The sequence below is a fragment of the Schistocerca serialis genome, chromosome 3 (genome assembly GCF_023864345.2).
Source record: "Schistocerca serialis cubense isolate TAMUIC-IGC-003099 chromosome 3, iqSchSeri2.2, whole genome shotgun sequence".
Classification (NCBI taxonomy): Eukaryota; Metazoa; Arthropoda; class Insecta; order Orthoptera; family Acrididae; genus Schistocerca; species Schistocerca serialis.
The window spans coordinates 391,202,444-391,225,902 of NC_064640.1; the positions used below are offsets into that span (position 1 = coordinate 391,202,444).

General features: G+C 40.0%; 1 pseudogene; it reads left to right on the forward strand.

The window, feature by feature from the left end:
* Positions 1–7,976: 7,976 nt before the first annotated feature.
* On the forward strand, positions 7,977–8,095 carry LOC126471963 (5S ribosomal RNA; annotated as a pseudogene).
* The last annotated feature ends 15,364 nt before the right edge of the window (positions 8,096–23,459 follow it).

The window sequence follows — 23,459 nt, forward strand, 5'->3', positions numbered from 1 at the left end:
TATTTTGTGCAGATCGCTAATTTGCACTGATAGTTAAACCCCACAAAAGTTGTCTACAGGCCATTAAATACGTACAAGACTCATAAGAATATTGGGAGCCAGGAACATATTTACCAGTGTAACTACAATTAAATATTAGGATTGCTGCTGCAGTCTGACACCGATCGATGTACAGGTAATGTCTCCTTTTGCCATCTGTGGTTCTGGAACAAATCTAAGTATCTATAGTGCACATAATTTTCCAAGTAAAAATCTCTCTCATACCCTTGCAGTTACTGATGTTCTGAATCTAAACATCCCTCACGATAGGAAACACACTCATTTTCTCTGGTCATGCCGCAGTAACATTACACTGCAATTTATACACATGTCACACAAACAGTGCAGTTATCTTTTATATCTGTACAGCGCCCGAAAAAATTATAGTATGTCTACATTCACACTGACTTTTTGTCTCGATTCTCCTCAGTCCTTGGAAATTATTGGACAAAGCGTACGAATCAGCGCTTCTGGAAGGTGCTGCATTCTGCCAAGGTTCTCTCAAACAAGTGTTATGAAGGACAGGCGTCTGGCACTATGCGATAATAAAAACCGCACCCGCGGACGTAATGCTTGGAAAGACATCACCAACATGGGTTGGCGTACTGTAATGAACACCACTATCGATAGAACAAAAAGGAAAATGTGAGGGTACGCTTAGGGGTGCCGATGAGGGGACGTATTGTTATAACCGTATTGCCCGTCCTGTTTGTACACTATAGTAGGTCCAGTTGAACACTTGCATTGTTATATTGTGCAGCTGTTTACGAAATGAATCTGTCACCACTTACGTCACCACTGCGTTGAAATCACAATTCGTCATGTCCAGTCTATCCTTCCATTACGAATAGACATATGTAATTTTTTTTGTTTTTAGGTGAACAGTAATCTGATTACTTCACACAAACGTATGTTGGAACATAAGCCATGTACCTTTACGTTCAAGCAGCAGCATAACATTTCTGACTATCAGTTATAGGTGTATAAAAAAATTATAATATGTCCATACTTTCACCAGCTGGGTATCGTTTTCCCACTGCAAAAAAGCCTCCCAACATCACATACTTGTCGATGAATAAAGGATGTAATTACAATTTAAAAGAGCCCTAGAGTCTTTTCAGTTCATTGATTTCACCACCTCCACAAAACCTTTTGGTATTTTCGATACTTGTAAATCCAGCCAACACACAGTGGCGTCTTTTATATATTCGGACCACCAAGTCGGGGTTTGTGTTAGTGCATTCCATGCATAGCTTCCACCACCCAGATCACACAATTTTCCCCTGACTATGAAATCATTGTGAGTGCAAAATAGACTAGAGTATGTTCATTTGGAGTTAATTTTCACGGATGGAGCAGGTGGGTGGATAAACCGCAAAACTGTTGTAGTCCAAGTGCATTTTGAAGTTCATGTTGCTAAGCACTGTACCTGTTTAACACTTTGGAGCAGGGGGAGGATCACCGCCAGACAGATCTGTTGTTTCAACTGTCGAATTGAGTTTTTTACGAAAAACTAAAGAGCCTGTTAGAGTGTCATACAAAGATTTTGTTTGTTACGTGTGTGAGAAACGGTGACTTAGTGATACAGCCCTGTTTAGATCCTACAGCGTGTGCGCGAGAGCTGAATTTTCAAAAAGGAATATCATGTTATGTAGAAACCTCCTATAGGCCTGAGTGCAAGGAATACTTTATTACAAGCGTACAATAGACTTTTGTTTGTCTCTTTCAGAACACTAGCTGTATGTAACTGAATAATCACTATGAATCCATTGTCATTCAGTTATTCAATTTCAAGTGTGTGCTGTATGTCTGTGAATAAGGTAATGCCGCAGTTTTGAGGAACGGTAGTGAGTGTACTGTGCAAAGTATGGTCATGCTTTAGTTATCGCTGTTAAAGGGGGGTAGTGACTGTGCAGCTCTGCCTATTCAACAACAGAGCTGCAGCCACACATTAGAAACAATATTCCATAGCTCTTACTTCTTTAATATGTTAGAACAATTAACCTTGAGAACTACGGGTTCAAGGGAAAATAGAATATTATAGCTTACAGCGTTTTTGAGCTGTTGAAATCAAGAAATGCATGTAATGTGCTCTTGGATATTTATATGAAACTGATAAAGATTCGTGGCCAGGTGAACGCTTTTGATTACTACATGTCCCCTACACAACTTCTACCATTACTATATGATATATATTTTATTTGCCACCTGACGCATTTCCAAAGTATGACCTACGCTTTAAGCACTATGACTCGAATGCGTGATGTCACACTGATGAGCCAACATAAATTAAAATTTATTGTATTGAGTGTACAGCTGAAAAGATCAATAATAATAATGTATGTTCTGTAGCCAAGTAATATGCTTTTACTTTTTAATGACTTATTTCTTTACTTTCTGGTTTCTATGATGATGAGCGTAGACAGATAATATTTAAAGATATGGCGTACACAGAAGCTGCAGGAATTATAGACATTCTCAGCAAACATTGTATCACTGAGGTCTTTCAAGTATGCGAAGTGTGCTAAGACATGGAAGAGTGCAGAGTGGTTAACACATTTCTACCATGGAATTCACTGGGATGATCCTGGCATACCCTATAAAGATATGGTGACTACGCTTAAATTATTTGAACACACGGATACCATCATCTATGTGAAGGGGAAGGAGAAGATCTCATGGTTGCATCGAATCTTTAAGTTTGTTGCTATTCAAGACCTAGAATTCTATGGGTGTCTTTCTCTCCATCGACTCATGAAGAAGATGTATGAAAATAGTGTTGCTGTGTCCTCTTATGAAAATGTAAAATTACTTTTAAGTTGGATAAGCACTCCGTATTCAGCCCACAAGTGGCCCATCAGGACCATCTGACCGCAGTGTCATCCTCAGATGAGGATGCTTATAGGAGGGGCGTGTGGCCAGCACACTGCTCTCCCAGTCGTTATGATGGTTTTCTTTGACCGGAGTAGCTACTATTTGGTTGAGTAGCTCCTCAATTGGCATCATGAGGCTGAGTGCACCCTGAAAAATGACAACAGTGCATGGCGGCCTGGATGGTCACCCAGCCAAGTGCCGGCCACCCCTGACAGTGCTTAACTTCGGTGAAGTGATAGGAACCAGTCTATCCACTGCGCAAAGGCTGTTGCCCAAGTTGGATAAGAAGTGAATGAATTTTTGCCTCACAACCCATGTGTTCTCTCTCTCTCTCTCTTTTTTTTTTTTTTTTTCCCAACCCTGTTCCCGCTTTGACAGTGCGCAGTTTTAACCATGTACTATGCCTGTGGTTTTCTTCAAGCACAGGAGATATGGTTTTAGACATGTCTACTATATATCTTTGGAAGCGGACACCACCACATGCCTCCTGCTCCCATAACCCAATTCGCGCTGCACGATAGGCGTGATTCCATGCAACCATTCTATATATTTTGTTATCTTCCGTCTTAAACTTCACCTCCATAATAGTACTCATCTTCAGCAAAACTGATGTCATTTGAGACATGCACAGCCTTTATATACATATACATACATAATGCAGTAGGGGATAGGGTTTTTTGTAAATAACAACATCAAAGATGTATGGTGACTAATTTTTTTCTTCATTCATTCAGTTGACACAAATACAATATAGTTCTTGAGGTACAATATAATTTTTGAGGTACAATGTACTTTTTGGGATACAATATAGTATTCTTGAGGTATAAATTGACTCTGCTATTCCAATGCAGAAATACTTTTAACTTTCTTGCTACAACAGTAACACTGGTAGGAATTTGGTTTTTATAAATCTACGCTAAAAACTAATGGGGAGATACTTTCTTCACTGCAACTAAATTCCACAGCCCCAGTAGCATAGCCTTTACAATAATTCTGATGGACTGTGCATGCTTAGAATCTAATTTCATCAGTGTCCAATAGCAAAGGTTTTTACAATAACAATTCTGATGGACTGTGAGCTATATAGATACAAATACACTTGAAAACTATTCTGACTTGGATGGCTAGCAGCAGGTGAAAAACTTGAAAGCTATTCTATTTAATTGGAAATTGGTGGTATGGTCTTACGGGACCAAACTGCTTAGGTCATTGGTCCCTAAGCCGACACACTACTTAATCTAACTTACGCTATGGACAACACACACACCCATGCTCAAGGGAGGACTTGAACCTCCCAACTGGGGGGAGCCTCATAGACCATGACAAGGCGCCTTCCTATAAAGTTTTGCATTACACTAGTTCATTTTACATTGAAGAGCCAAAGAAACTGGTACACCTACCTAATATCATGTAAAATCCCCACGAGCATGCAGAAGTGCTGCAACACGGCGTGGTACGGACTCGACTAATGTCTGAAGTAGTGCTGTACGGAATTGATACCATGAATCCTGCAGGACTGTTCACATATCCACAAGAGTACAAGGATGTGTAGATCTCTTCTGAACAACATGTTGCAAGGCATCCCAGATATATTCAATAATGTTGATGTCTGGGGTGTCTGGTGGCCAGTGGTAGTATTTAAATTCAGAGGAGTGTTCAGGAGCCACTCCGTAGCAATCCTGGATGTGTGGGGTGTCACATTGTTCTGCTGGAATTGCTCAAGTCCATCGGAATGCACAATGGACATGAATGGATGCAGGTGATCAGACAGGATGTTTATGTATGTGTCACTGTCAGAGTATGTAGACGTATCAGGGGTCCCATATCACTCCAACTGCACACATCCCACACCATTACATAACCTCCACCAACTTGAACAACCCCTGCTGACATGCAGGTTCCACACATTCATGAGGTTGTCTCCATGCCCAATACACGTCCATTTGCTTGATAAAATTTGAAATGAGACTCGTCTGATCAGGCACCGTGTTTTCAGTCATCAACAATCCAATGTCAGTGTTGATAGGCCCAGGCGAGACATAAACTGTGTGTCGTGCAGTCGTCAATGGTACATAAGTGGCCCTTCAGATCTGAAAGTTCATATCGATGATGTTTCATTGAATGGTTCGCAGCCAGACATTTGTTGATGGCCCAGCATTGAAATCTGCAGCAATTTGTGGAAAGGTTGCACTTCTGTCACACTGAATGATTCTCTTCAGTTGTTGTTGGTCCCGTTCTTGCCGAATCTTTTTCCAACCACAGTGATGTCAGAGATTTGATGTTTTACCAGATTCCTGATATTCACAGTAGACTCATGAAATGGTCATACAGGAAAATCCCCTCTTCATTGCTACCTAAGAGATTCTGTGTCCCATCGCTTGCTCACCGACTAGAATACCACGTTCAAACTCACTTAAATCTTGATAATCTGCCATTGTAGCAGTAGCAACTGATCTAACAACTGTGTCACACACTTGTTGTCTTATATAGGCATTGCCAACTGCTGTGCCATATTCTATCTATTCACATATCTCTGTATTTGAATATGCATACCTACCCAGTTTCTTTACCGAGCGGGGTGGCGCAGTGGTTAGACACTGGACTCGCATTCGGGAGGACGACGGTTCAATCCCGCGTCCGGCCATCCTGATTTAGGTTTTCCGTGATTTCCCTAAATCGCCAGGCAAATGCCGGGATGGTTCCTTTCAAAGGGCACGGCCGACTTCCTTCCCCATCCTTCCCTAATCTGATGAGACCGATGACCTCGCTGTCTGGTCTCCTTCCCCGAAATCAACCAACCAACCCAGTTTCTTTGGCGCTTCAGTATATAATTCATTTTACATATGTTTTATATTAATTTTATATCACCTTATCCATATTTTTAAGTAATTTTAGAAATAATTCTCCAGGTATTTTAGGTCATAAAAATTCAGACCCTGTGGTTACAGATCCTTTTTCTTATTCATACACTAAATGAATTTTCAAAAGGGGAAGCTGCTCCTACTGGCCCCCCCTTCATCCTTGTGGGGGCTCTTAAGTGGCAGCAGCAGCACAAGTATGGTAAATTGTTTATGTGTACTTTAGTGATGTCTTGTGTGTGTACATGGATGCATTTTGAATCATTCCTACTTGGATTTCCCACCATTATTTACAAGTCAACAATAATCTTATACTGTCAGAGTCCTATAAAGCAGTCTGATAGTGAAATAATTGTTTTTAACACACTAATAATGCAGGGACAAAGTCTTTACAGTGAAACATAGACTTGATATGTAGCAAGATCATATTTGTTGCACTATGCTAATTGTTAAACATTGAATTAGTGGGATATCATTACATTTGTTTCAATAAAGCATTGTGGCAGTAAATGTTAAACATTTAAAGTAGATTTACATAAACATAACATGGGCTACTCAGAGGGTGTGACAGCCATTTTGGCTCATAAATTATGGAATTAGGACAACAGTTATGTATTTATAGTGGGTAATAAATTATGGTCCTTAAAATTAGTTTAAAATCATTTGTCCATAAATTAGACTTGCATAAAGGTAACTACGAGCATATGTTTACAGTTTGTTTACATTAGTCTAAAAGCATCTGGTAGCCATTTTATTTACATAAAGCCCACAGCAAAGCGAGCAGTTTGTTACATTAGGGTCATTAAGCTAAAATCATTTGGCCATTAATTTGATCCTAAATAAACATTGCCAAGAGCACAAGCAAGCAATTTGTTAACATTAGGGTCATAAATTGCATAGATTTTTTTTTATTACAAAAGGAGGCTATGGCAAGTGGCTGGTTTGTTTACAGAAGCAGAACAATTTGGCCTCTGTCTCCAAACATGCACAGCTCCACTACTCATAGTGACAGCCACAGCAGTCCAGGAAGGGCAGTTTAGTGTCATTGATGAAGACCTGTGCTCCACTACCATTACAGAAAAGGGAGGGTAGGAAGCTATTGTTGAACTACCAACATGATCTGCTCTGACTGAGGTTGAACATCACCAAGTGATAGCCATTCGAGATCAATTTTTGGATGTGTTCAAATCTGAAGTGGAGAAAAGACAGACCAAGCAGCTCATGGTAAAATGCTGTTTCAACAACAAGGATCATCCACAAATTAGTCATTGCTCATATAGAGTGTCACCAGTTAAATGACAGATAATCCGTGAGGAAGTGGAGAACCTGCAACAAAATGACATCAGTAAACCTTCAGAGTGTCTTTGGTCCTCTTACTGATTGTGGTACCTATGAAGAAGAGTGACAGCATATGACGATTCTGCATCGGCTACTAATGACTGAACAAAATCATGAAGAATGATTACTATCCATTGCTGTGCATTGCTGACACCCTGGAATGCTAGAGAGGCGCAAATCATTTCTCAACTATGGACATGCAGACGGGATACTGGCAAACCGAGACTGATGATGCTGACCAGAGAAAGACTACCTTCACAACTCCTGATGGTATCTATGAGTTTAAAGTCATGCTGTTTGGACAGTCTAACACTCCCTTCACCTTTAATCATATGATGAATAATCTGCTTCAGCACTTTCAATGTAGGACATGTATTTGCAATGTGGACAACATTGTCATTTTTCAAAGACATTTGAAGAACATCTAAGTCGCCTGACAACTGTGTTGAAGTATGTTCTGGTTGCAGATCTGTACCTGAATTCAAAAATAAAAATCTTGGGCTCTACTGAATAGTGATGGCATCTGTCCTAATCCAGAGAAAATAAGAGCAGTCACAGATTTGTCCAACTCCCGAGCACACTCTTGATGTGAAAAGCGTTTTTGGAATATCCTTGTACTACTGCTGATTCATAAAGAACTTGTGTCCCAAGACAAATCTCTTGCAAGAACTTGCAAGAACAAGAAAATGCCAAATTTTCCTGGGATGAGGGACAAGTAACATCTTTCCTTGTCGTTAAGGAGGCACTAATATCCTCTCCAGTCCTAGTGTTGTATGACGAGAATGCTGATATGGAAATTCACACCAATGTTAGAGGTTATGGGATCGATGGAGTTCTAGTGTAGATTCGGGGAGGTGCTGAAAAAATGCCAGTGGCCTTCTCGCAGTGGTAACATCGGTTCCCGTGAGACTACTGAAGTTAAGCACTGTTGGGCTTGGCTAGGACTTGGATGGGTGACCATCCAGGTCTACCGAGTGCTGTTGGCAAGTGGGGTGTACTCAGCCTTTGTGATGCCAACTGAGGAGCTACTTGATTCAGAAGTAGTGACTCCAGTCATGAAAACTGACAACAACCAGGAGAATGGTGTGCTGACCACATACCCCCCATATCTGCATCGAAGGATGACATGGCACTCAGTCAGTACCAGTGGGTCTTCTGAAGCCTGTTCAGACAGTTAAATTTAGTCCAGAGCTGAAAAGATAATAGCGGATGTTTCCAGAGTATTCTCTAAGTCCGAGCTGAACTATTCTGTAACTGAGAAAGAGTGCCTTGAAGTTGTTTGGTCTATCAACAAGTTCCAGCCATATTTATTTGGCAAACCATTAACCACAGTGATGGGCTACCACTCTGTATGCTGGCTGACTAGCCTAAAGGATCTATCAGGTCTGCTTGTATGATGGGCACTAAGGCTTCAGGAATAGGACATCACTGTAGTATACAAAAGCAGATGCAGACACAAGGATGTCAACTGCCTATCAAGGAATCCCTGGGTGAAACAGCACTGTCGATGAAACCTCAGTCATTGCTGCACTAAATAACATTGGTGATGAACGGAGGGCAGATCCAGTATTACTGAAAACTGTAGAAGCCTTGAAGGAGGAGGAACCAACCAAAGGAGAATGCCACTTAATAAATGGGGGAAACTATGATCAAACGGGGCTGTAGTGGTTGCTCATCATTCCAGTGTATCTACAGCCAGGTATCCTGAAGTACTACCATGACGCTCCAACATCTAGCCACCTGAGATTTGTGAAGACTAGACAGAATCAGATGCAGGCATCACAGGCCAAATCTCTACTGTTCTGTTAGCTACTATGTGAGCCACTGTAAGGAATGCTGACAATGGAATCACACACCTCAACTACCTTTGAGGCATCTGGTACCAATCCCACGTATAGCAACGCCATTCTAGCTCATTGGGATTGACCTCTTTTGGAGGTTCTTGAAGTCAACAAATGGGAATCATTTGAACTGGATAATAGCTTGCACTGATTATCCCACCTGCTATGATGTCAATAAAGCTGTGCTGATTGCTGAAGCTCTGGAAACTGCAGAGTTCCTTGTAGAAGACATCATTCTGAAACGTGGAAAAGTTTCCAATTGAGATGTATCTGAGGTAATTTCATGTTGCGACATCACCTGCAGGATTAAAATTGCCTACTATGGCCAATGGGTGTACAAAGCACTTTAATAAGATATTGGCATATTTCTTTTGATACACATTAATACTGAACTAAGAGACTGGGATACAATACTACTCATTGTGACATGTACATACAAAGCAGCAAAGCAAGATATTACAGGCTTCACACCGTTATTTCTGTGACATGGTTGCAAGGTCAAATTGATAATAGATACATTGTTTCTTTTTCAATCAGATGAAACTCAAGATGATTACATGGAAAACCTCATCATCAGGACCAAAGAAGCAAGGAAGCTGGCTCACCCGTGAGAAAGACCAAGAGCACTATAACATCAAGCGCCAGACAGTGAGGTATAGTCCAGGAGATTTGGTAAGCACTTTTACATCTGTGCAGAAAACAGAACTATCAGAAAAGATATTAAAGCACTACTTTGCACTATATCATATCCTCTGTCACTTGTCAGAGCCAAGGATTATGACTCTTCATCATGAGGACAAAAGTGCAGAGACATCATCTATGTCCTCTGTCCGAAGCCCTACTACAGTCCAAAGGACTGTACCGGCTTTGGGTGGTTCAAGGAAACTGAAGAAGCATTTGAAGATCACAAAGCCTCAATGGGAGGGGCTACCTTCAGTACTCATCATAGCGAAAAGGATGTAACAGCACAACAAGAAATGAGGTTCCACTAACAATGTGATACAGAGAGTCATTGACAAGATCTAGAATCATTTCACTACAGTCATCTCCAATAAGAACTTCTGAAACAGCATGACACACTTTCTCCAGAAGAGAGAGTAATACCCTCAGCTGTGGTGTACTTAGTGTGGCATACTGGTTAGTGCCACTGGTTGGCGTGCTGTGAGCTGCCATTTGAAACCTGCAATTATTTGTTATTTAGTATTCATCATTTCTGGAAAAAAATGATGCACCATAAAGGGACTGTCTGAATGGGACAGAAATCGATAGATATGATGTACGTATACAGACAAATTATTACAGTTTCACAAAAATTGGATGATTTATTCAAGATAAAGAGCTTCACAGACTCAGGAAATCAATTATGTGTTGGTCCAGCTCTGTCCCTTATGCAAGCAGTTATTCGTTTTGGCATTGATCAATAAAGTTGTTTTACATCCTCCTGAGGAATACTGTGACAAATTTCGGTCAATTGGTGCATTAGATTGTCAAAAATCCCAAGATGGTTGGAGGCCCCTCCCAATAATGCTCCAAACATTATCAACTGGGGAGAGATTTGGCAACCTTGATGGTAAAGGTTGGATTTGGCAAGCATGAAAACAAGCAGTAGAAACTCTCGTCATGTGTGGGCAGGCATTATCTTGCTGAAATGTGAGCCCAGGGCAGCTTGCCATGAAGGGCAACAAAACGAGGTGTATAATATTATTGATGTGTAGCTGTGCTGTAAGGATGACACAGAAGACAACCAAAGGAGCCCTGGTATGAAAAGAAATGGCACCCCAGACCATCACTTTTGGTTGCTGTGCCGTATGGCAGGTGACAGCCAGGTTAGTATCCCACCACTGACCAGGGTATCTCCAGACACATCTTTGGTCTCGTTGACTGGAGTGGAATTGTCTTCAGGGATGAGTCGCACTTCAAATTAAGCTGTGATGATCAGCAAAGATGTATCTGGTGACACCCTGGACAGTGGTGGGATACAAACTGTCTGTCACCCGCCATATTACCTGATAACTGAGAGTGATGGTCTGGGGTGCTCGGAATCAGAAACTCGTCCACTTGCTGGAGTTGTCAGAAAACAAATGAAAACCAAGTAAAAACATAACACAAAATTGACTTTTACTCTCTTGCACCATTGCTCAGTAGTAGAACATTCAAAGGTGCTCAAAGTGGTCACCCTGGACACCGATACACTGGTGTACTTGTCGAATGAAAAAATTATTTACTGCTTCCAGTGTTGCCTGCTGAAGAGAATTACAAGCAAGCACAATACGTTCCTGCATGTCCTCTGGAGTTGTTGGAATATTGCGATAGACAATGTCTTTCATGCATCCCCGAAGAAAAAAGTCCAGAGAAATTTAAATCAGGAGACCTAGCAGGCCAAGTAACTGTTCCTCCTCAACCAATACATCTGGCAGGATACCTTCGGTTCAGAACACGACGTGCACGAAAGGCATTATGCACTGGGCATCCATTGTGTTGATATCACATAAGCATTCTGGTTCTTAGCGGCACTTCATCCACAAGAGGAGGAAGAATTCTTCTGAGGAAGGTGGCATATGCTGCACCGTTTAGACTACCATTGATGAAATAAGGGCCAATAATTGTAGTACCAAGCATCCCACACCAGATGTTAACTCTCCATTGACGCTGATGTTCCGCCTGTCTAAGCCACCGTGGGTTGTCACTGGACCAATAATGCATGTTCCTTGTATTTACCTGTCCTTTTTTTGAGAAGGAACATTCATCGGTAAATAGAACATTGTAGATGTGGTTTGGGTTGGCGAGGATTTGCTGCTGTGCCCATTGACAGAACTGTATACGATTCTGGAAATCTTTCCCATGCAATTCTCGATGTAGGTGTACATGGTAAGGATGGAACCAGTGATGCGTAAGAATATAAAAGAATATGCATAAGAATACGACTGGTGACATGTAAGAATACACTGGTTTTAGGAATGCTAATCTTGTGTTCAAGCTGTCGTGTGCTCACATGTGGATTCATAGCAATGGAAGCGAGAACAGTAACTTCAGCAGCTTTATCTGTGTGAGTGCTATGATGATTGCGTTGTCGTGGGTTGAAACTTCCCGTTTCCTGAAGCGTCGCAACAAGACAAGAAAACATCTGTCAGGAAGGTGGGCTCTTGTCAGGATATTGCTCTCTGTACAGTTCTGCTGACTGCATTTTGCCTACCCTCAACAACAACAACAACAACAACAACAACAACAACAAAAGAAACGTTATGTCGATGCAGTTTGTATTAAGGACAGCCTTTACTGTATGCCTACTCTACACAACAGTATTTAAAAGGATGAAGCTACTGTACTAAATGTAACTGTACGTAAGAAAACAGTACTGCAATTACTGTTCTGCTAACTTACATTCCTCATAGATGAGTAGAATTTCTACCTTCTCTTCGTTGGTGTACTTTGTACTCACACAGCTCTTCAACTGACGATGGTTGATGGAATGACGGGTGTGCATTCTACTTATGTTTACATTTGTCCTCTGTCAATGTCAGCACATGGATGTGTTCCATTACCCCGAGTACCTGCACTAAGTGCTGGGAGCGTCAACATCATTGTTGTGTTATGTAATTAATAACATTGTGTTTCAGTGAATGTTACACTGTGATACATTTTTGAATTGGTCTTTAGGAGAGGAAATGAATTAACGAATAAAAAATACAGGGTACCATTTTAAAAAATAATACCACTGTTCATATCTTTGTAAAAAAACAGAGCTACAATGAAGGCAGTCATGCTGATTTGTCCCCCCTTGATTTGCTTGAAAAATTTTGTAATTTCCATCTGGACAAATAGTTATTTAGGGTGGTCAAGATGAATGGGACGCCCCGTATATTCTAAAGGCAAGGTATGCAACATTCTCTGTGGTGATATTCACAGACAGTGTGTGGAAAATGGGAATACCTACATTGTAGTTTTTAGCATTAAAGTGAAATTTCCACAGACAATTACAGTGATGCCATCTCAAGCGGCATCAGAGCCGATTTACATTCCATCTCCACTTGCTGTTGTCAAAATTGTAGGGGCATCATTTTCAGTATGACAGGAACTGAAATCATATAGACAGACATGAATGTCAATGTGCAGGTTACAGTATTGAGTCTGTATCAAAGAATAAGTAAGAAGAATAGAAAAAACAAATGTTGGGTATAAAAATGCACTAGGGGCAAAAATATAATGTGTATAAAATAAACAGAAGAATGCAAAGTTTCATTTGTTATCCCGCAGCTAATTTTGAACTATGGTGCTTTCTGCACGTTAACAAAAGGAACTTCACTCATTACCTTTGTCAGTATGTAGCCAGTAATACAAACAGGCTAATACATACTTTCATGTCCCAAAACCAGGAGCTTAAGTCAAACTGGAATTATTTTGTCTGTAACCTACAGGAATTCTTTCAAGACTCCACTTTTTATGTGTTGATATGCACTTACAATCAGATTATGCTGTCACAGCTAGAATCTAAATAAATTACCAGTAGCAAATGACTGGTTCCCATTAACAGTAGAGCATTATTTAACTTCCAATTCACGAATGATATAACCCATCTGGAAACTATAAACAACCATCTGTTATTAATTAACCAATTATACTTCTTTTCATACAATGTAATTTACATACAAACAAGTGTAATCTATGGATTAGACTATACCTTGTACACACTGAGTGGATAAGTTTGTTACTGTGTCTTCATAAGATGAATGACAGAACTCATAACTGTTAGCAAGTTTGTAAATGAAATGCAGGATGAGAATATCACATTTTTGTTAATACATGCTTAGTTATTTTGTTTTCATCATTGATGGGATGATGCCATAAATAATAAAGAGCTCATATTTTATGTAGTTATTGTGAATACAGTAATTAAAAATTACTTGTTTATTCAGCTCAGACAATTAATTCATTTGATTTTAATAATTTTCTAATATACATAGATTCAAGACACTGACAAAAGCATTTCTGAAAGTATAATCTGTTCTGTGTACAGCTCTAAAAAGCAGAACACTTCAGACTGGGCATCACGCTATTCTCAATCATACTTCCATGTGTTTATTGAGGTATTTGGAAAAAACTTCAACAGTGTTTCAAAATGCAGTAGTGTGAAGTTTCAGGATGTCTTTCAGAAATTACAGAACATTCAAATAAGCCCATTTTTTATATAATTATTGTTCTTTGGGCTCCTGTGAGCTCCAGAATGAACCTTTTTTCTTTTACATATTTTTGAATTTCTTCTGGAAGACATCCCTCAAAAGTTCCATTTTCTTTTATCTGTTGCATCTTAAATGAAAAAGAACATAGTTAATAATTTGCCTTTTATGCTTATAATTACTATGTTTATATTGTTTATTCACATAGTTATTTTCCTCTATTTTTCTTCTTGGTATTTATTTACTGGTCTGACTTTCTGGTAGTTTGCATTCACAGCCAGGTTTTCAGAAATGACTGTAGAAAACAATGTCATAGTAGTTTGTTAAGCTGTGTGGAAGTAGTTATAAAAAAGGCATTGGAAAATTTCCAGCCACAGAGGACTTCAACAAAGATAGCCTCTTCCTTACTGAAAAAGGTTCCAGACTGTTGTGGCAGTCTTGAGGGAAAGCATATTTATTTGAAAAGTCCTCCTTAAACTGCTAGTATGTACTACCATTACACAAATATTTTATTTATTGTTTGCTTCCAATTAAAATTATAAATTTTGACATAAGTTTTTATGGTAAAGAGAACATTAGTATAACGCTAAATAACACTATACGTTTCAAAGAAATTGTCACTGGCAGACTGAAGTTGCCATCCAGTTCTGACACTGTTACACCATACTTTTGATGGAAATACAAAATGTTACACCATGAAGCACTAGCCCATTATTTATCAAATTCTTCATTCCATTCTGAAATGATGTTTCATATCAACAACAGTACAAGGTGTGACCCCTACTGGCAAGAATATGCTGTTGTATTTGTTGCAGCATGGAACAGACAGATAGCGATTGGAACAATAGAATGACAAAAATAGATTCAGTCTGTTAGTGGCAAATAGTCAACTCATTTGCTTGTAGTTTTATGTATAGGTTGGTCTATCCATTTGTACTTTTGAACAAAACCAGTCTGTGACAGCAACTAAATTAAAACAATCGATGCAGTCTGTCACATTCACTTCTGAATAGAAACATTTAATCATTTTACCATTGTTAAATCACCATTGTTTACCGCATTCTGTAATCATCTGTTGCATTGTTACTGTCATTCAGATATTTTCTTTTTACTGGGTGTCAATAAGCACCTTTTAGTTCACTTTTCATTCATTTTTATAAGTAGGTGTTCCCTTAATAGTGAATTTAGTGTCTGGGTCAGACACTTAGTAGGGTGGCAATGAAAGAAATCAAATGATTGGATAAAAATTGACCCTCGAGATAAATTAAATGTGACGTGCAGTATCAGCAAGAGTAATTTATATTACGAAATTATATTATGTAAAGGAATTGAAAGAAAATTAACAAATGATGACAAATATTACTTGCGAAAAACTTAATTCTGAAAAGTGATGGTGTATACTTAAAAAGCAAGTAATTAAGTCACCTAACACTTTGAAAAAAAATTGTATTTCATATGCTTTCTGTTCATGTCACCTCACCATACATTGAAATAAAATTATTGGTGATGGGGTGCAAACCAGGAGGGTGGAGGGGAGGGAGGGAGGAAGATAGGGAAGGAGGGGGGAGAGAAGGAGGTGGGAGAGGGAGAGGGGGGGGGAGAAAGAGAGAGAGAGAGAGAGAGAGAGAGAGAGAGAGAGAAAGAGAGAGAGAGAGAGAGAGAGAGAGAGAGAGAGAGATTCAATAAATTTAAATAAAAAAGTAATTGTTCATTTATTTAAATACACATTTATAATGTAGCATCAGTTATTAACTATTTAAAACCATCCAAAAGTCACTCTTTAATGCCAGAAGTCTGAGTATGAAAAATTCATACTTAAGTAAATAAATATATAACTTTTAAAATACTCTCCTTGAAATAAGATACATTATTTGTTTCTAAAAATGTTGATAGCCCTAGTCATGGTTCATGTATAACCACAAAGGCTGAAAAAATAAGTAAATGAAAATGCTCAGACCTTAAAAGTGGGTGAAAACATTCATATAGCGGACACGGTTGAAAAGACTAGTTTCATTTAATAAAAAAAGTGAATGAATGAAAAAGCGACTGACCGGTCAATCAGTTGTTAAAACCAGTCGCTTGTCCCATCACTACAAATGTCTGAAACACCTGTTTTGTCAGTCTACGAAGGCTGCTTGCTGGATGCTTGTATGAAAGTATATGTCTTCCCATTGCATCCTGGATGACAAATCAGGGGTCCAGGCGGGCCAGACAAGGATCCATACATTTCTCCATTTGTTTTTGGTGTGAGCTCCAGTGTGGTGTCTTGTATTAAGCTGCTCAAATGTGCCATTTGGTATCCTGGTCATGAAGGGTATGGAAATGGTTTACCATTCATGCCATATACAGTATGTAGACACTTGTTTATTAGTTTGGTAGCATTCGGTCAAGGTGGCAATGGTGTCACAATTTCCATTTTTGTCAACATATTTTAGGTAGATGAAGCATCTCTCTCACTACCTTCCTGATGTGGCCTTACGCATAGGGACAGTTAGTAGGGCACATAGCCAAAACATTATTCAACCAGAAATTATCTGCATCAAGAGTCTTGGCAGAATGCACAATATTAAAGGTTGACTCAAAAAGGACTTTACAAATTTGGAATGATATAGAACTTTACTGAGGTAACTAACAGGATCGGTAGATGTGTCATTTTGTAGCAAACAACATCAAGTTTGATTCATGCAGTGCATCAGTAACCCATTTCACCACCAGGAGTGCCAGCATAGTGAACAGTTAAAATGGCTGCTTTCAGTGGTGGCTGCTTTCAGTGGTGTGCAGCATGCTCGCTGTATGTTTTGGTTTCATGAAACGAACTCTGCAACAACTGTTCCAAGTAAATGTTACACCGAATATGCTAAAGAACCTCCAAGCAGGCCTACAGTTTACTCTCAGCGCAAGAACTTTGTTGCACAAGTTGTGCCCGATTTGCTGCAACAAGTGTGGGAAGAAATTGATTACCAGTGGGATGTTTGCTGCATCACAAGTGGTGGTCACATCAAACCACCAACCAAAATAACACTTGACACTTATGTGATACTTGCGGTTGTTTCCCACAAAATGACATATCTACTGATTCTGTAAGTTATCTCAATAAATTTCTATATCATCCCAAAGTTGAAAAGTCCTTTTCAACTCACCCGGTATATTAGAAAAGAATGACACCAGAAACCAGTCTGACATTTAGCAACATTGTACCATCAGCAAAAACTACTGGGCAACTAGTGTTATTTTTGCAGGAAGAGAGAAATTCTTTTCTTATTTCTGTACTAATGTATATCTATCACCCACCTGACTACCTCAAAAGCGAGTATGATTCTGTAAAGGTATGGAATGTTTGTAATAAATATAAAGAGTGTAAATAAATTCCTTTGAATGAACATATGTACTGAGAGTTCTTCAAATTTTGCTCAGTTGCCTCCCACTCCAGGTCCAACTCGAGCTGGACATGAGTGTATTTGAAGCACGAGCTGCTCTTCAGAAATCATGAATTTTGTTACTCTTGTGTACGTGTCCAATTACCACATGATGAAGAAACATGCCAGCTTGTTTCCCATCCCATTGGCTGCATGTAATGCTCACACGATCCTGTGAAGTATGCCATTTCGCTTACTGATGGGTGTTTGCATAGTAACTGTTGGAGTGCAATAGAGAGAAGGGAGAACAAACATGTTGCATTATATGAAATACTTTAGTCTGCAATCAGGTACTTCACACATCCCCTGAGGATGGCTATTAGCTCTCTATTTCATATATGTAGCCAGCATAATAGCTGTTTCAAACAGATCACATTTCATTGCTGAACCCACAGTAATGTTGATTATACACCTATTACCACAGTTTTTCAACCTGAACTTTGGTCTGGAACTCTGATGGGTTGTGTATTGTCATAAAAGGTAATTCTGGCTTTTCTTCATCAGTACTGATTTGGACTCTCATTACTTGAAGCCACAAACTGCACTTTCAACTGTGTTTTCAGCTACTGAATTAGCATCAGTCTTGGTTTCCACATGCCAGTAGGTTTGTGGCACTGACCTGCTTCATTATTGTCAAGGCACAACACTTAAGTGGCTACAAGGAACACAAACCCTTGCACATTATTTGTACAACGTAGACATGATATTTATTGAATAGTGGCAGAAACAGTGGAGGCTGCAACAGCAGCAATACAAACAAGGACAGGAAATTCAGAGACAGTTTGACATCCTACAGGAGCACTGGAGCAACATGTTGAAGTTCATAGCAAAACAGGACAATGTTGTGTCAACAGCATCAACACTACTGGTATCTATGCCAATGTTGTCAGTACCTACATTTCCAACATTTGCTTATTAAAAGGAAACTTGGAATAGATGGTGGTACATAGGTGTGAAACCACTCTTTTAAAAGAAAAACAGGTCAGTACACAGAAATTTAAAGTCAGGTAGTACCACATGTGATACTGGAGAGAGGAACACCTGTGCAGCTATGTCACCAACAGGGCAGCCAATTTGGAAACTGTTATCTTGGATGTAATTCATAATTTTCAAATGGAAAGGATTATGTTACATACCAAACAGATATACACTCCTGGAAATTGAAATAAGAACACCGTGAATTCATTGTCCCAGGAAGGGGAAACTTTATTGACACATTCCTGGGGTCAGATACATCACATGATCACACTGACAGAACCACAGGCACATAGACACAGGCAACAGAGCATGCACAATGTCGGCACTAGTACAGTGTGTATCCACCTTTTGCAGCAATGCAGGCTGCTATTCTCCCATGGAGACGATCGTAGAGATGCTGGATGTAGTCCTGTGGAACGGCTTGCCATGCCATTTCCACCTGGCGCCTCAGTTGGACCAGCATTCGTGCTGGACGTGCAGACCGCGTGAGACGACGCTTCATCCAGTCCCAAACATGCTCAATGGGGGACAGATCCGGAGATCTTGCTGGCCGGGGTAGTTGACTTACACCTTCTAGAGCGCGTTGGGTGGCACGGGATACATGCGGACGTGCATTGTCCTGTTGGAACAGCAAGTTCCCTTGCCGGTCTAGGAATGGTAGAACGATGGGTTCGATGACGGTTTGGATGTACCGTGCACTATTCAGTGTCCCCTCGACGATCACCAGTGGTGTACGGCCAGTGTAGGAGATCGCTCCCCACACCATGATGCCGGGTGTTGGCCCTGTGTGCCTCGGTCGTATGCAGTCCTGATTGTGGCGCTCACCTGCACGGCGCCAAACACGCATACGACCATCATTGGCACCAAGGCAGAAGCGACTCTCATCGTTGAAGACGACATATCTCCATTCGTCCCTCCATTTACGCCTGTCGCGACACCACTGGAGGCGGGCTGCACGATGTTGGGGCGTGAGCGGAAGACGGCCTAACGGTGTGCGGGATCGTAGCCCAGCTTCATGGAGACGGTTGCGAATGGTCCTCGCCGATACCCCAGGAGCAACAGTGTCCCTAATTTGCTGGGAAGTGGCGGTGCGGTCCCCTACGGCACTGCGTAGGATCCTACGGTCTTGGCGTGCATCCGTGCGTCGCTGCGGTCCGGTCCCAGGTCGACGGGCATGTGCACCTTCCGCCGACCACTGGCGACAACATCGATGTACTGTGGAGACCTCACGCCCCACGTGTTGAGCAATTCGGCGATACGTCCACCCGGCCTCCCGCATGCCCACTATACGCCCTCGCTCAAAGTCCGTCAACTGCACATACGGTTCACGTCCACGCTGTCGCAGCATGCTACCAGTGTTAAAGACTGCGATGGAGCTCCGTATGCCACGGCAAACTGGCTGACACTGACGGCGGCGGTGCACAAATGCTGCGCAGCTAGCGCCATTCGACGGCCAACACCGCAGTTCCTGGTGTGTCCGCTGTGCCGTGCGTGTGATCATTGCTTGTACAGCCCTCTCGCAGTGTCCGGAGCAAGTATGGTGGGTCTGACACACCGGTGTCAATGTGTTCTTTTTTCCATTTCCAGGAGTGTAGTATTATGTGAGAAAAACATTGGTGTCTTTCATTTGAGCATAGCTTTATTCCAAACAGGAAGTTATAGCCTGGTGTTCTTCAAAGGTCTGAATGTAGTTTAATTGAGGTTCTGTACCTTGACCAGTGATCTGAAAGTGCAGCAGCAGCATACTGTGCGTTTGATGTTGACTCATCAGCTGGTGTTTACTTAGGTGTGGCCAAAGTGCATCCTAGAGAATGTCATTCCTGTAGGTCAACTGATTATAAGACAAGGTCATTTTTCTCCAGATTATGAAACACCATCACACAAAGGTGCAAGTAGGCCGATTAGGGATGCAGTTATAAATTCTCTCTCTACTCCAGCTTATGGAAAAATGGGGCGTCATGGAAAAATTATAGTTGTAGAAGTGGCAGTTATCATTGTGATAGTTCACAAAGTGTAGCAAAGACAAGTATATCCTGCACGAAGTGTTGCAGCTGACACAATTGCCCACAGCCAGATGCTAAGTGTTTTGTCACAGCTGCCCACAACCTTCACCACAGTGTGGCACTCAACTGTACAGCAACATGTGACTACCATCACCTGATACCAAAACTCCACTCAAAGTGATGATCCACAAAAACATGGGCATGGATTTTCAAGTGGATGCTGGAGTTTCTGTATCCTCCTCAGTGCTGAAACATACTGGAGTATGGCTCATCACCTTCAGAGGCAACTAAATGTAGTGTAGTCAAGTACAGTAATTACCCCGTTGCTTTGAATGGCCACGTAATAGCCAATGATGCATAAAAACAAGTATGTAAACCATAACATTTTTTGTAGTGCTTTCACCAGTAGTAACTCAAATTTTTTGTCTGACACCTTTGATTTTCAAATACAAGACTCAGTTAATGTAATCTGTAATAGTATTCCATTAAGTAATTTGGATACTTTATGTTAGGAATATTCTGATTTCTTTGAGTATAATGAAGATTGTGCAGAGTGCTTTTATGAACACACATCACTAAAACCAAATGCTAATCTCCTTTTGTTCTGGATTAGGTCCATACCCTCTGTTATGAAGGAAGTAGTTAAGGTGTAACCCAACCCATTTAGAGAAATCAGGTGTTGTGACACCAATCACATTCATCCAACAGGTGACACCTACTGTTGTAATTAAGAAAGTCGAGTGGTACAAATTGGATTTGCAAAAATTTTAAATCACCTGTCAGTGCTCAATCTAAGGTAGACGTTCACCTGATTTTGTATCTGAAAGAGTAACTTGCAAAGTTATCATCTGGGGGCAGGAGGTGTGTGTTCTGTTCTAATATAGATTTAACATTTAACTGTGTGTACCTCCAATTACCTAAGATGCATTAAGAAGCGTTTTGTAGCAATCAATATGCCTTTTGCTTATATAAGTGCAATATACTACCTATTGACATAGTGAATGCTCTCAAAATGTATTCAAAACTACTTACAGTATGTTATACTGAGGGCACCACACACTGTGAACTATCTAGCCAACATTATAATCACTGGAGCTACTTTGGAGCAAGACCTCAATCATTTAAAACAGCTATTTAATAAACTTATCATTAGTGGCACCAAATGTAAAGCAGCTAAACGTAGTTTTTACCAACCAGTTGTTCAATTCCTTGGCCATATACTGTGCAAAGACAGTCTCAGATCCACGTCAGCTCATGTCAAAGCAATCTACAATCTCCTTACACTGAAAAATTTGGATGAGCACTCCAGTCGCTCTTGGGCAAGATAAACTACTATGGCGCATTTATACCAACCACTGTACAGGTACCATACCCATTCAATCAGTTTTGGAAGAATGCAGAAAGGGTACACCTATATACAAGACTGAGAAAGTTACCTGATTTACAACTATATACTAACAACATTGATATGCTGATAACCACAAGAAGAGTCTAGCATGCAATAAAATCATTGCATAACTGATGCCAAGTCTACGAACAGCGGTCTCTCTCATTATCATAAATAAACAAACACTGTCTGGATCACAATTTTTTATTACCGACTACCAGTTTCTATCTGTGTTGTAGGTTATCTTCAGGCATAAGTTGGAAGAGTGAAGAACTACAATAAAGAACTATGAAAGTGTGAAATTACAATACTACCCTCAAAGGCTAAAATAAATAAATAAATATTAGAAGCCTACATGTATGTTGCACAGTAAAGTGCAGTTTATCAATTCTAGTGCAAAACTAATGTAAAATACAATAGATGAGGTGGGGAAAAATTTCATATAGTAACATGATGTGTTCTAGGACATTAAAACAGCATTAAAGAGATTTTTCCAAATAATTACTAAAAATTAAGAATTAAAAGAGAAATTAATGAAATACACTCCAGTATGTATGATGTGTTACACAATAAAAGACAAAATACAAATGTATTAAACAACCTCACAGTACAATGTGCATCGTATATTTTCATTCTTGTGAAAACAGGCCAAGGTTAACAAATACATGTAATTTGTATAGCTTGAGTCTTCTATCTGTTAAAATACAACTTTAAGAATTTGCCTACATTTCAATAAGTAGGAACAAAAATACACCGAGGACTCTTCCTGCGAGTCAAAAAATGAGGAGAAAAAAAAAAAAAAAAGGAATATTGTTACAAAAATAACTATGCCTTTCAGCAAACAATTACAACTTAAAAGAAGATGTTAAATTATAATATTTTGATAAAACTGTGGCCCCCAGAGTCCACCACCTTCCACCACAGACAGAGCAATGAGCAGTGCAGGAGTGTGTTTATGTATGCGTCAGGCTGCAGTCTGTGCCGACTGCTTTCCATCATGTATAACCATGAAATCAAAAGTTTTCTACAATATATAACCAAGAATCAAAATGTACCATATGCAGTGTACTGTGAGGTGGTTAGCTGAATTTGTATTTTATCTTTTATTGTGTAACACATCAGTATTGTAATGTACTTCTGTGCTTTTTAATTCTTAATTTTCATTAATTATTTTATTTTCTTTTATGATTGAAGAATCTCTTTGACACCGTTTTAATGTAACAGCCTATGACTTATGCACACATCATGTGACTATACAAAATGTTTTTCCCTACCACATTCATAGCGTTTTGTGTAATTTTACGTTACTGTGACAAACTGTAATTTTCAGTTCCAGGTATGTATGGGTTGCTAATACTTTTTTTTTTTTTTTGTTATTTGCGACAACAAAAAGGCTCAGTATCAAAATGGTTAGCTAGAAGTAGGGGGGTCTGGTATAGGGTCCACTCAGCCCTTCTGAGACCAAATGAGGAGCTGCTTGAACAAAGAAATAGCGGCATCATTGGGATTCATCTACAGCCAGTAATGGTTAGCGGAATTGGCAGTGTACTG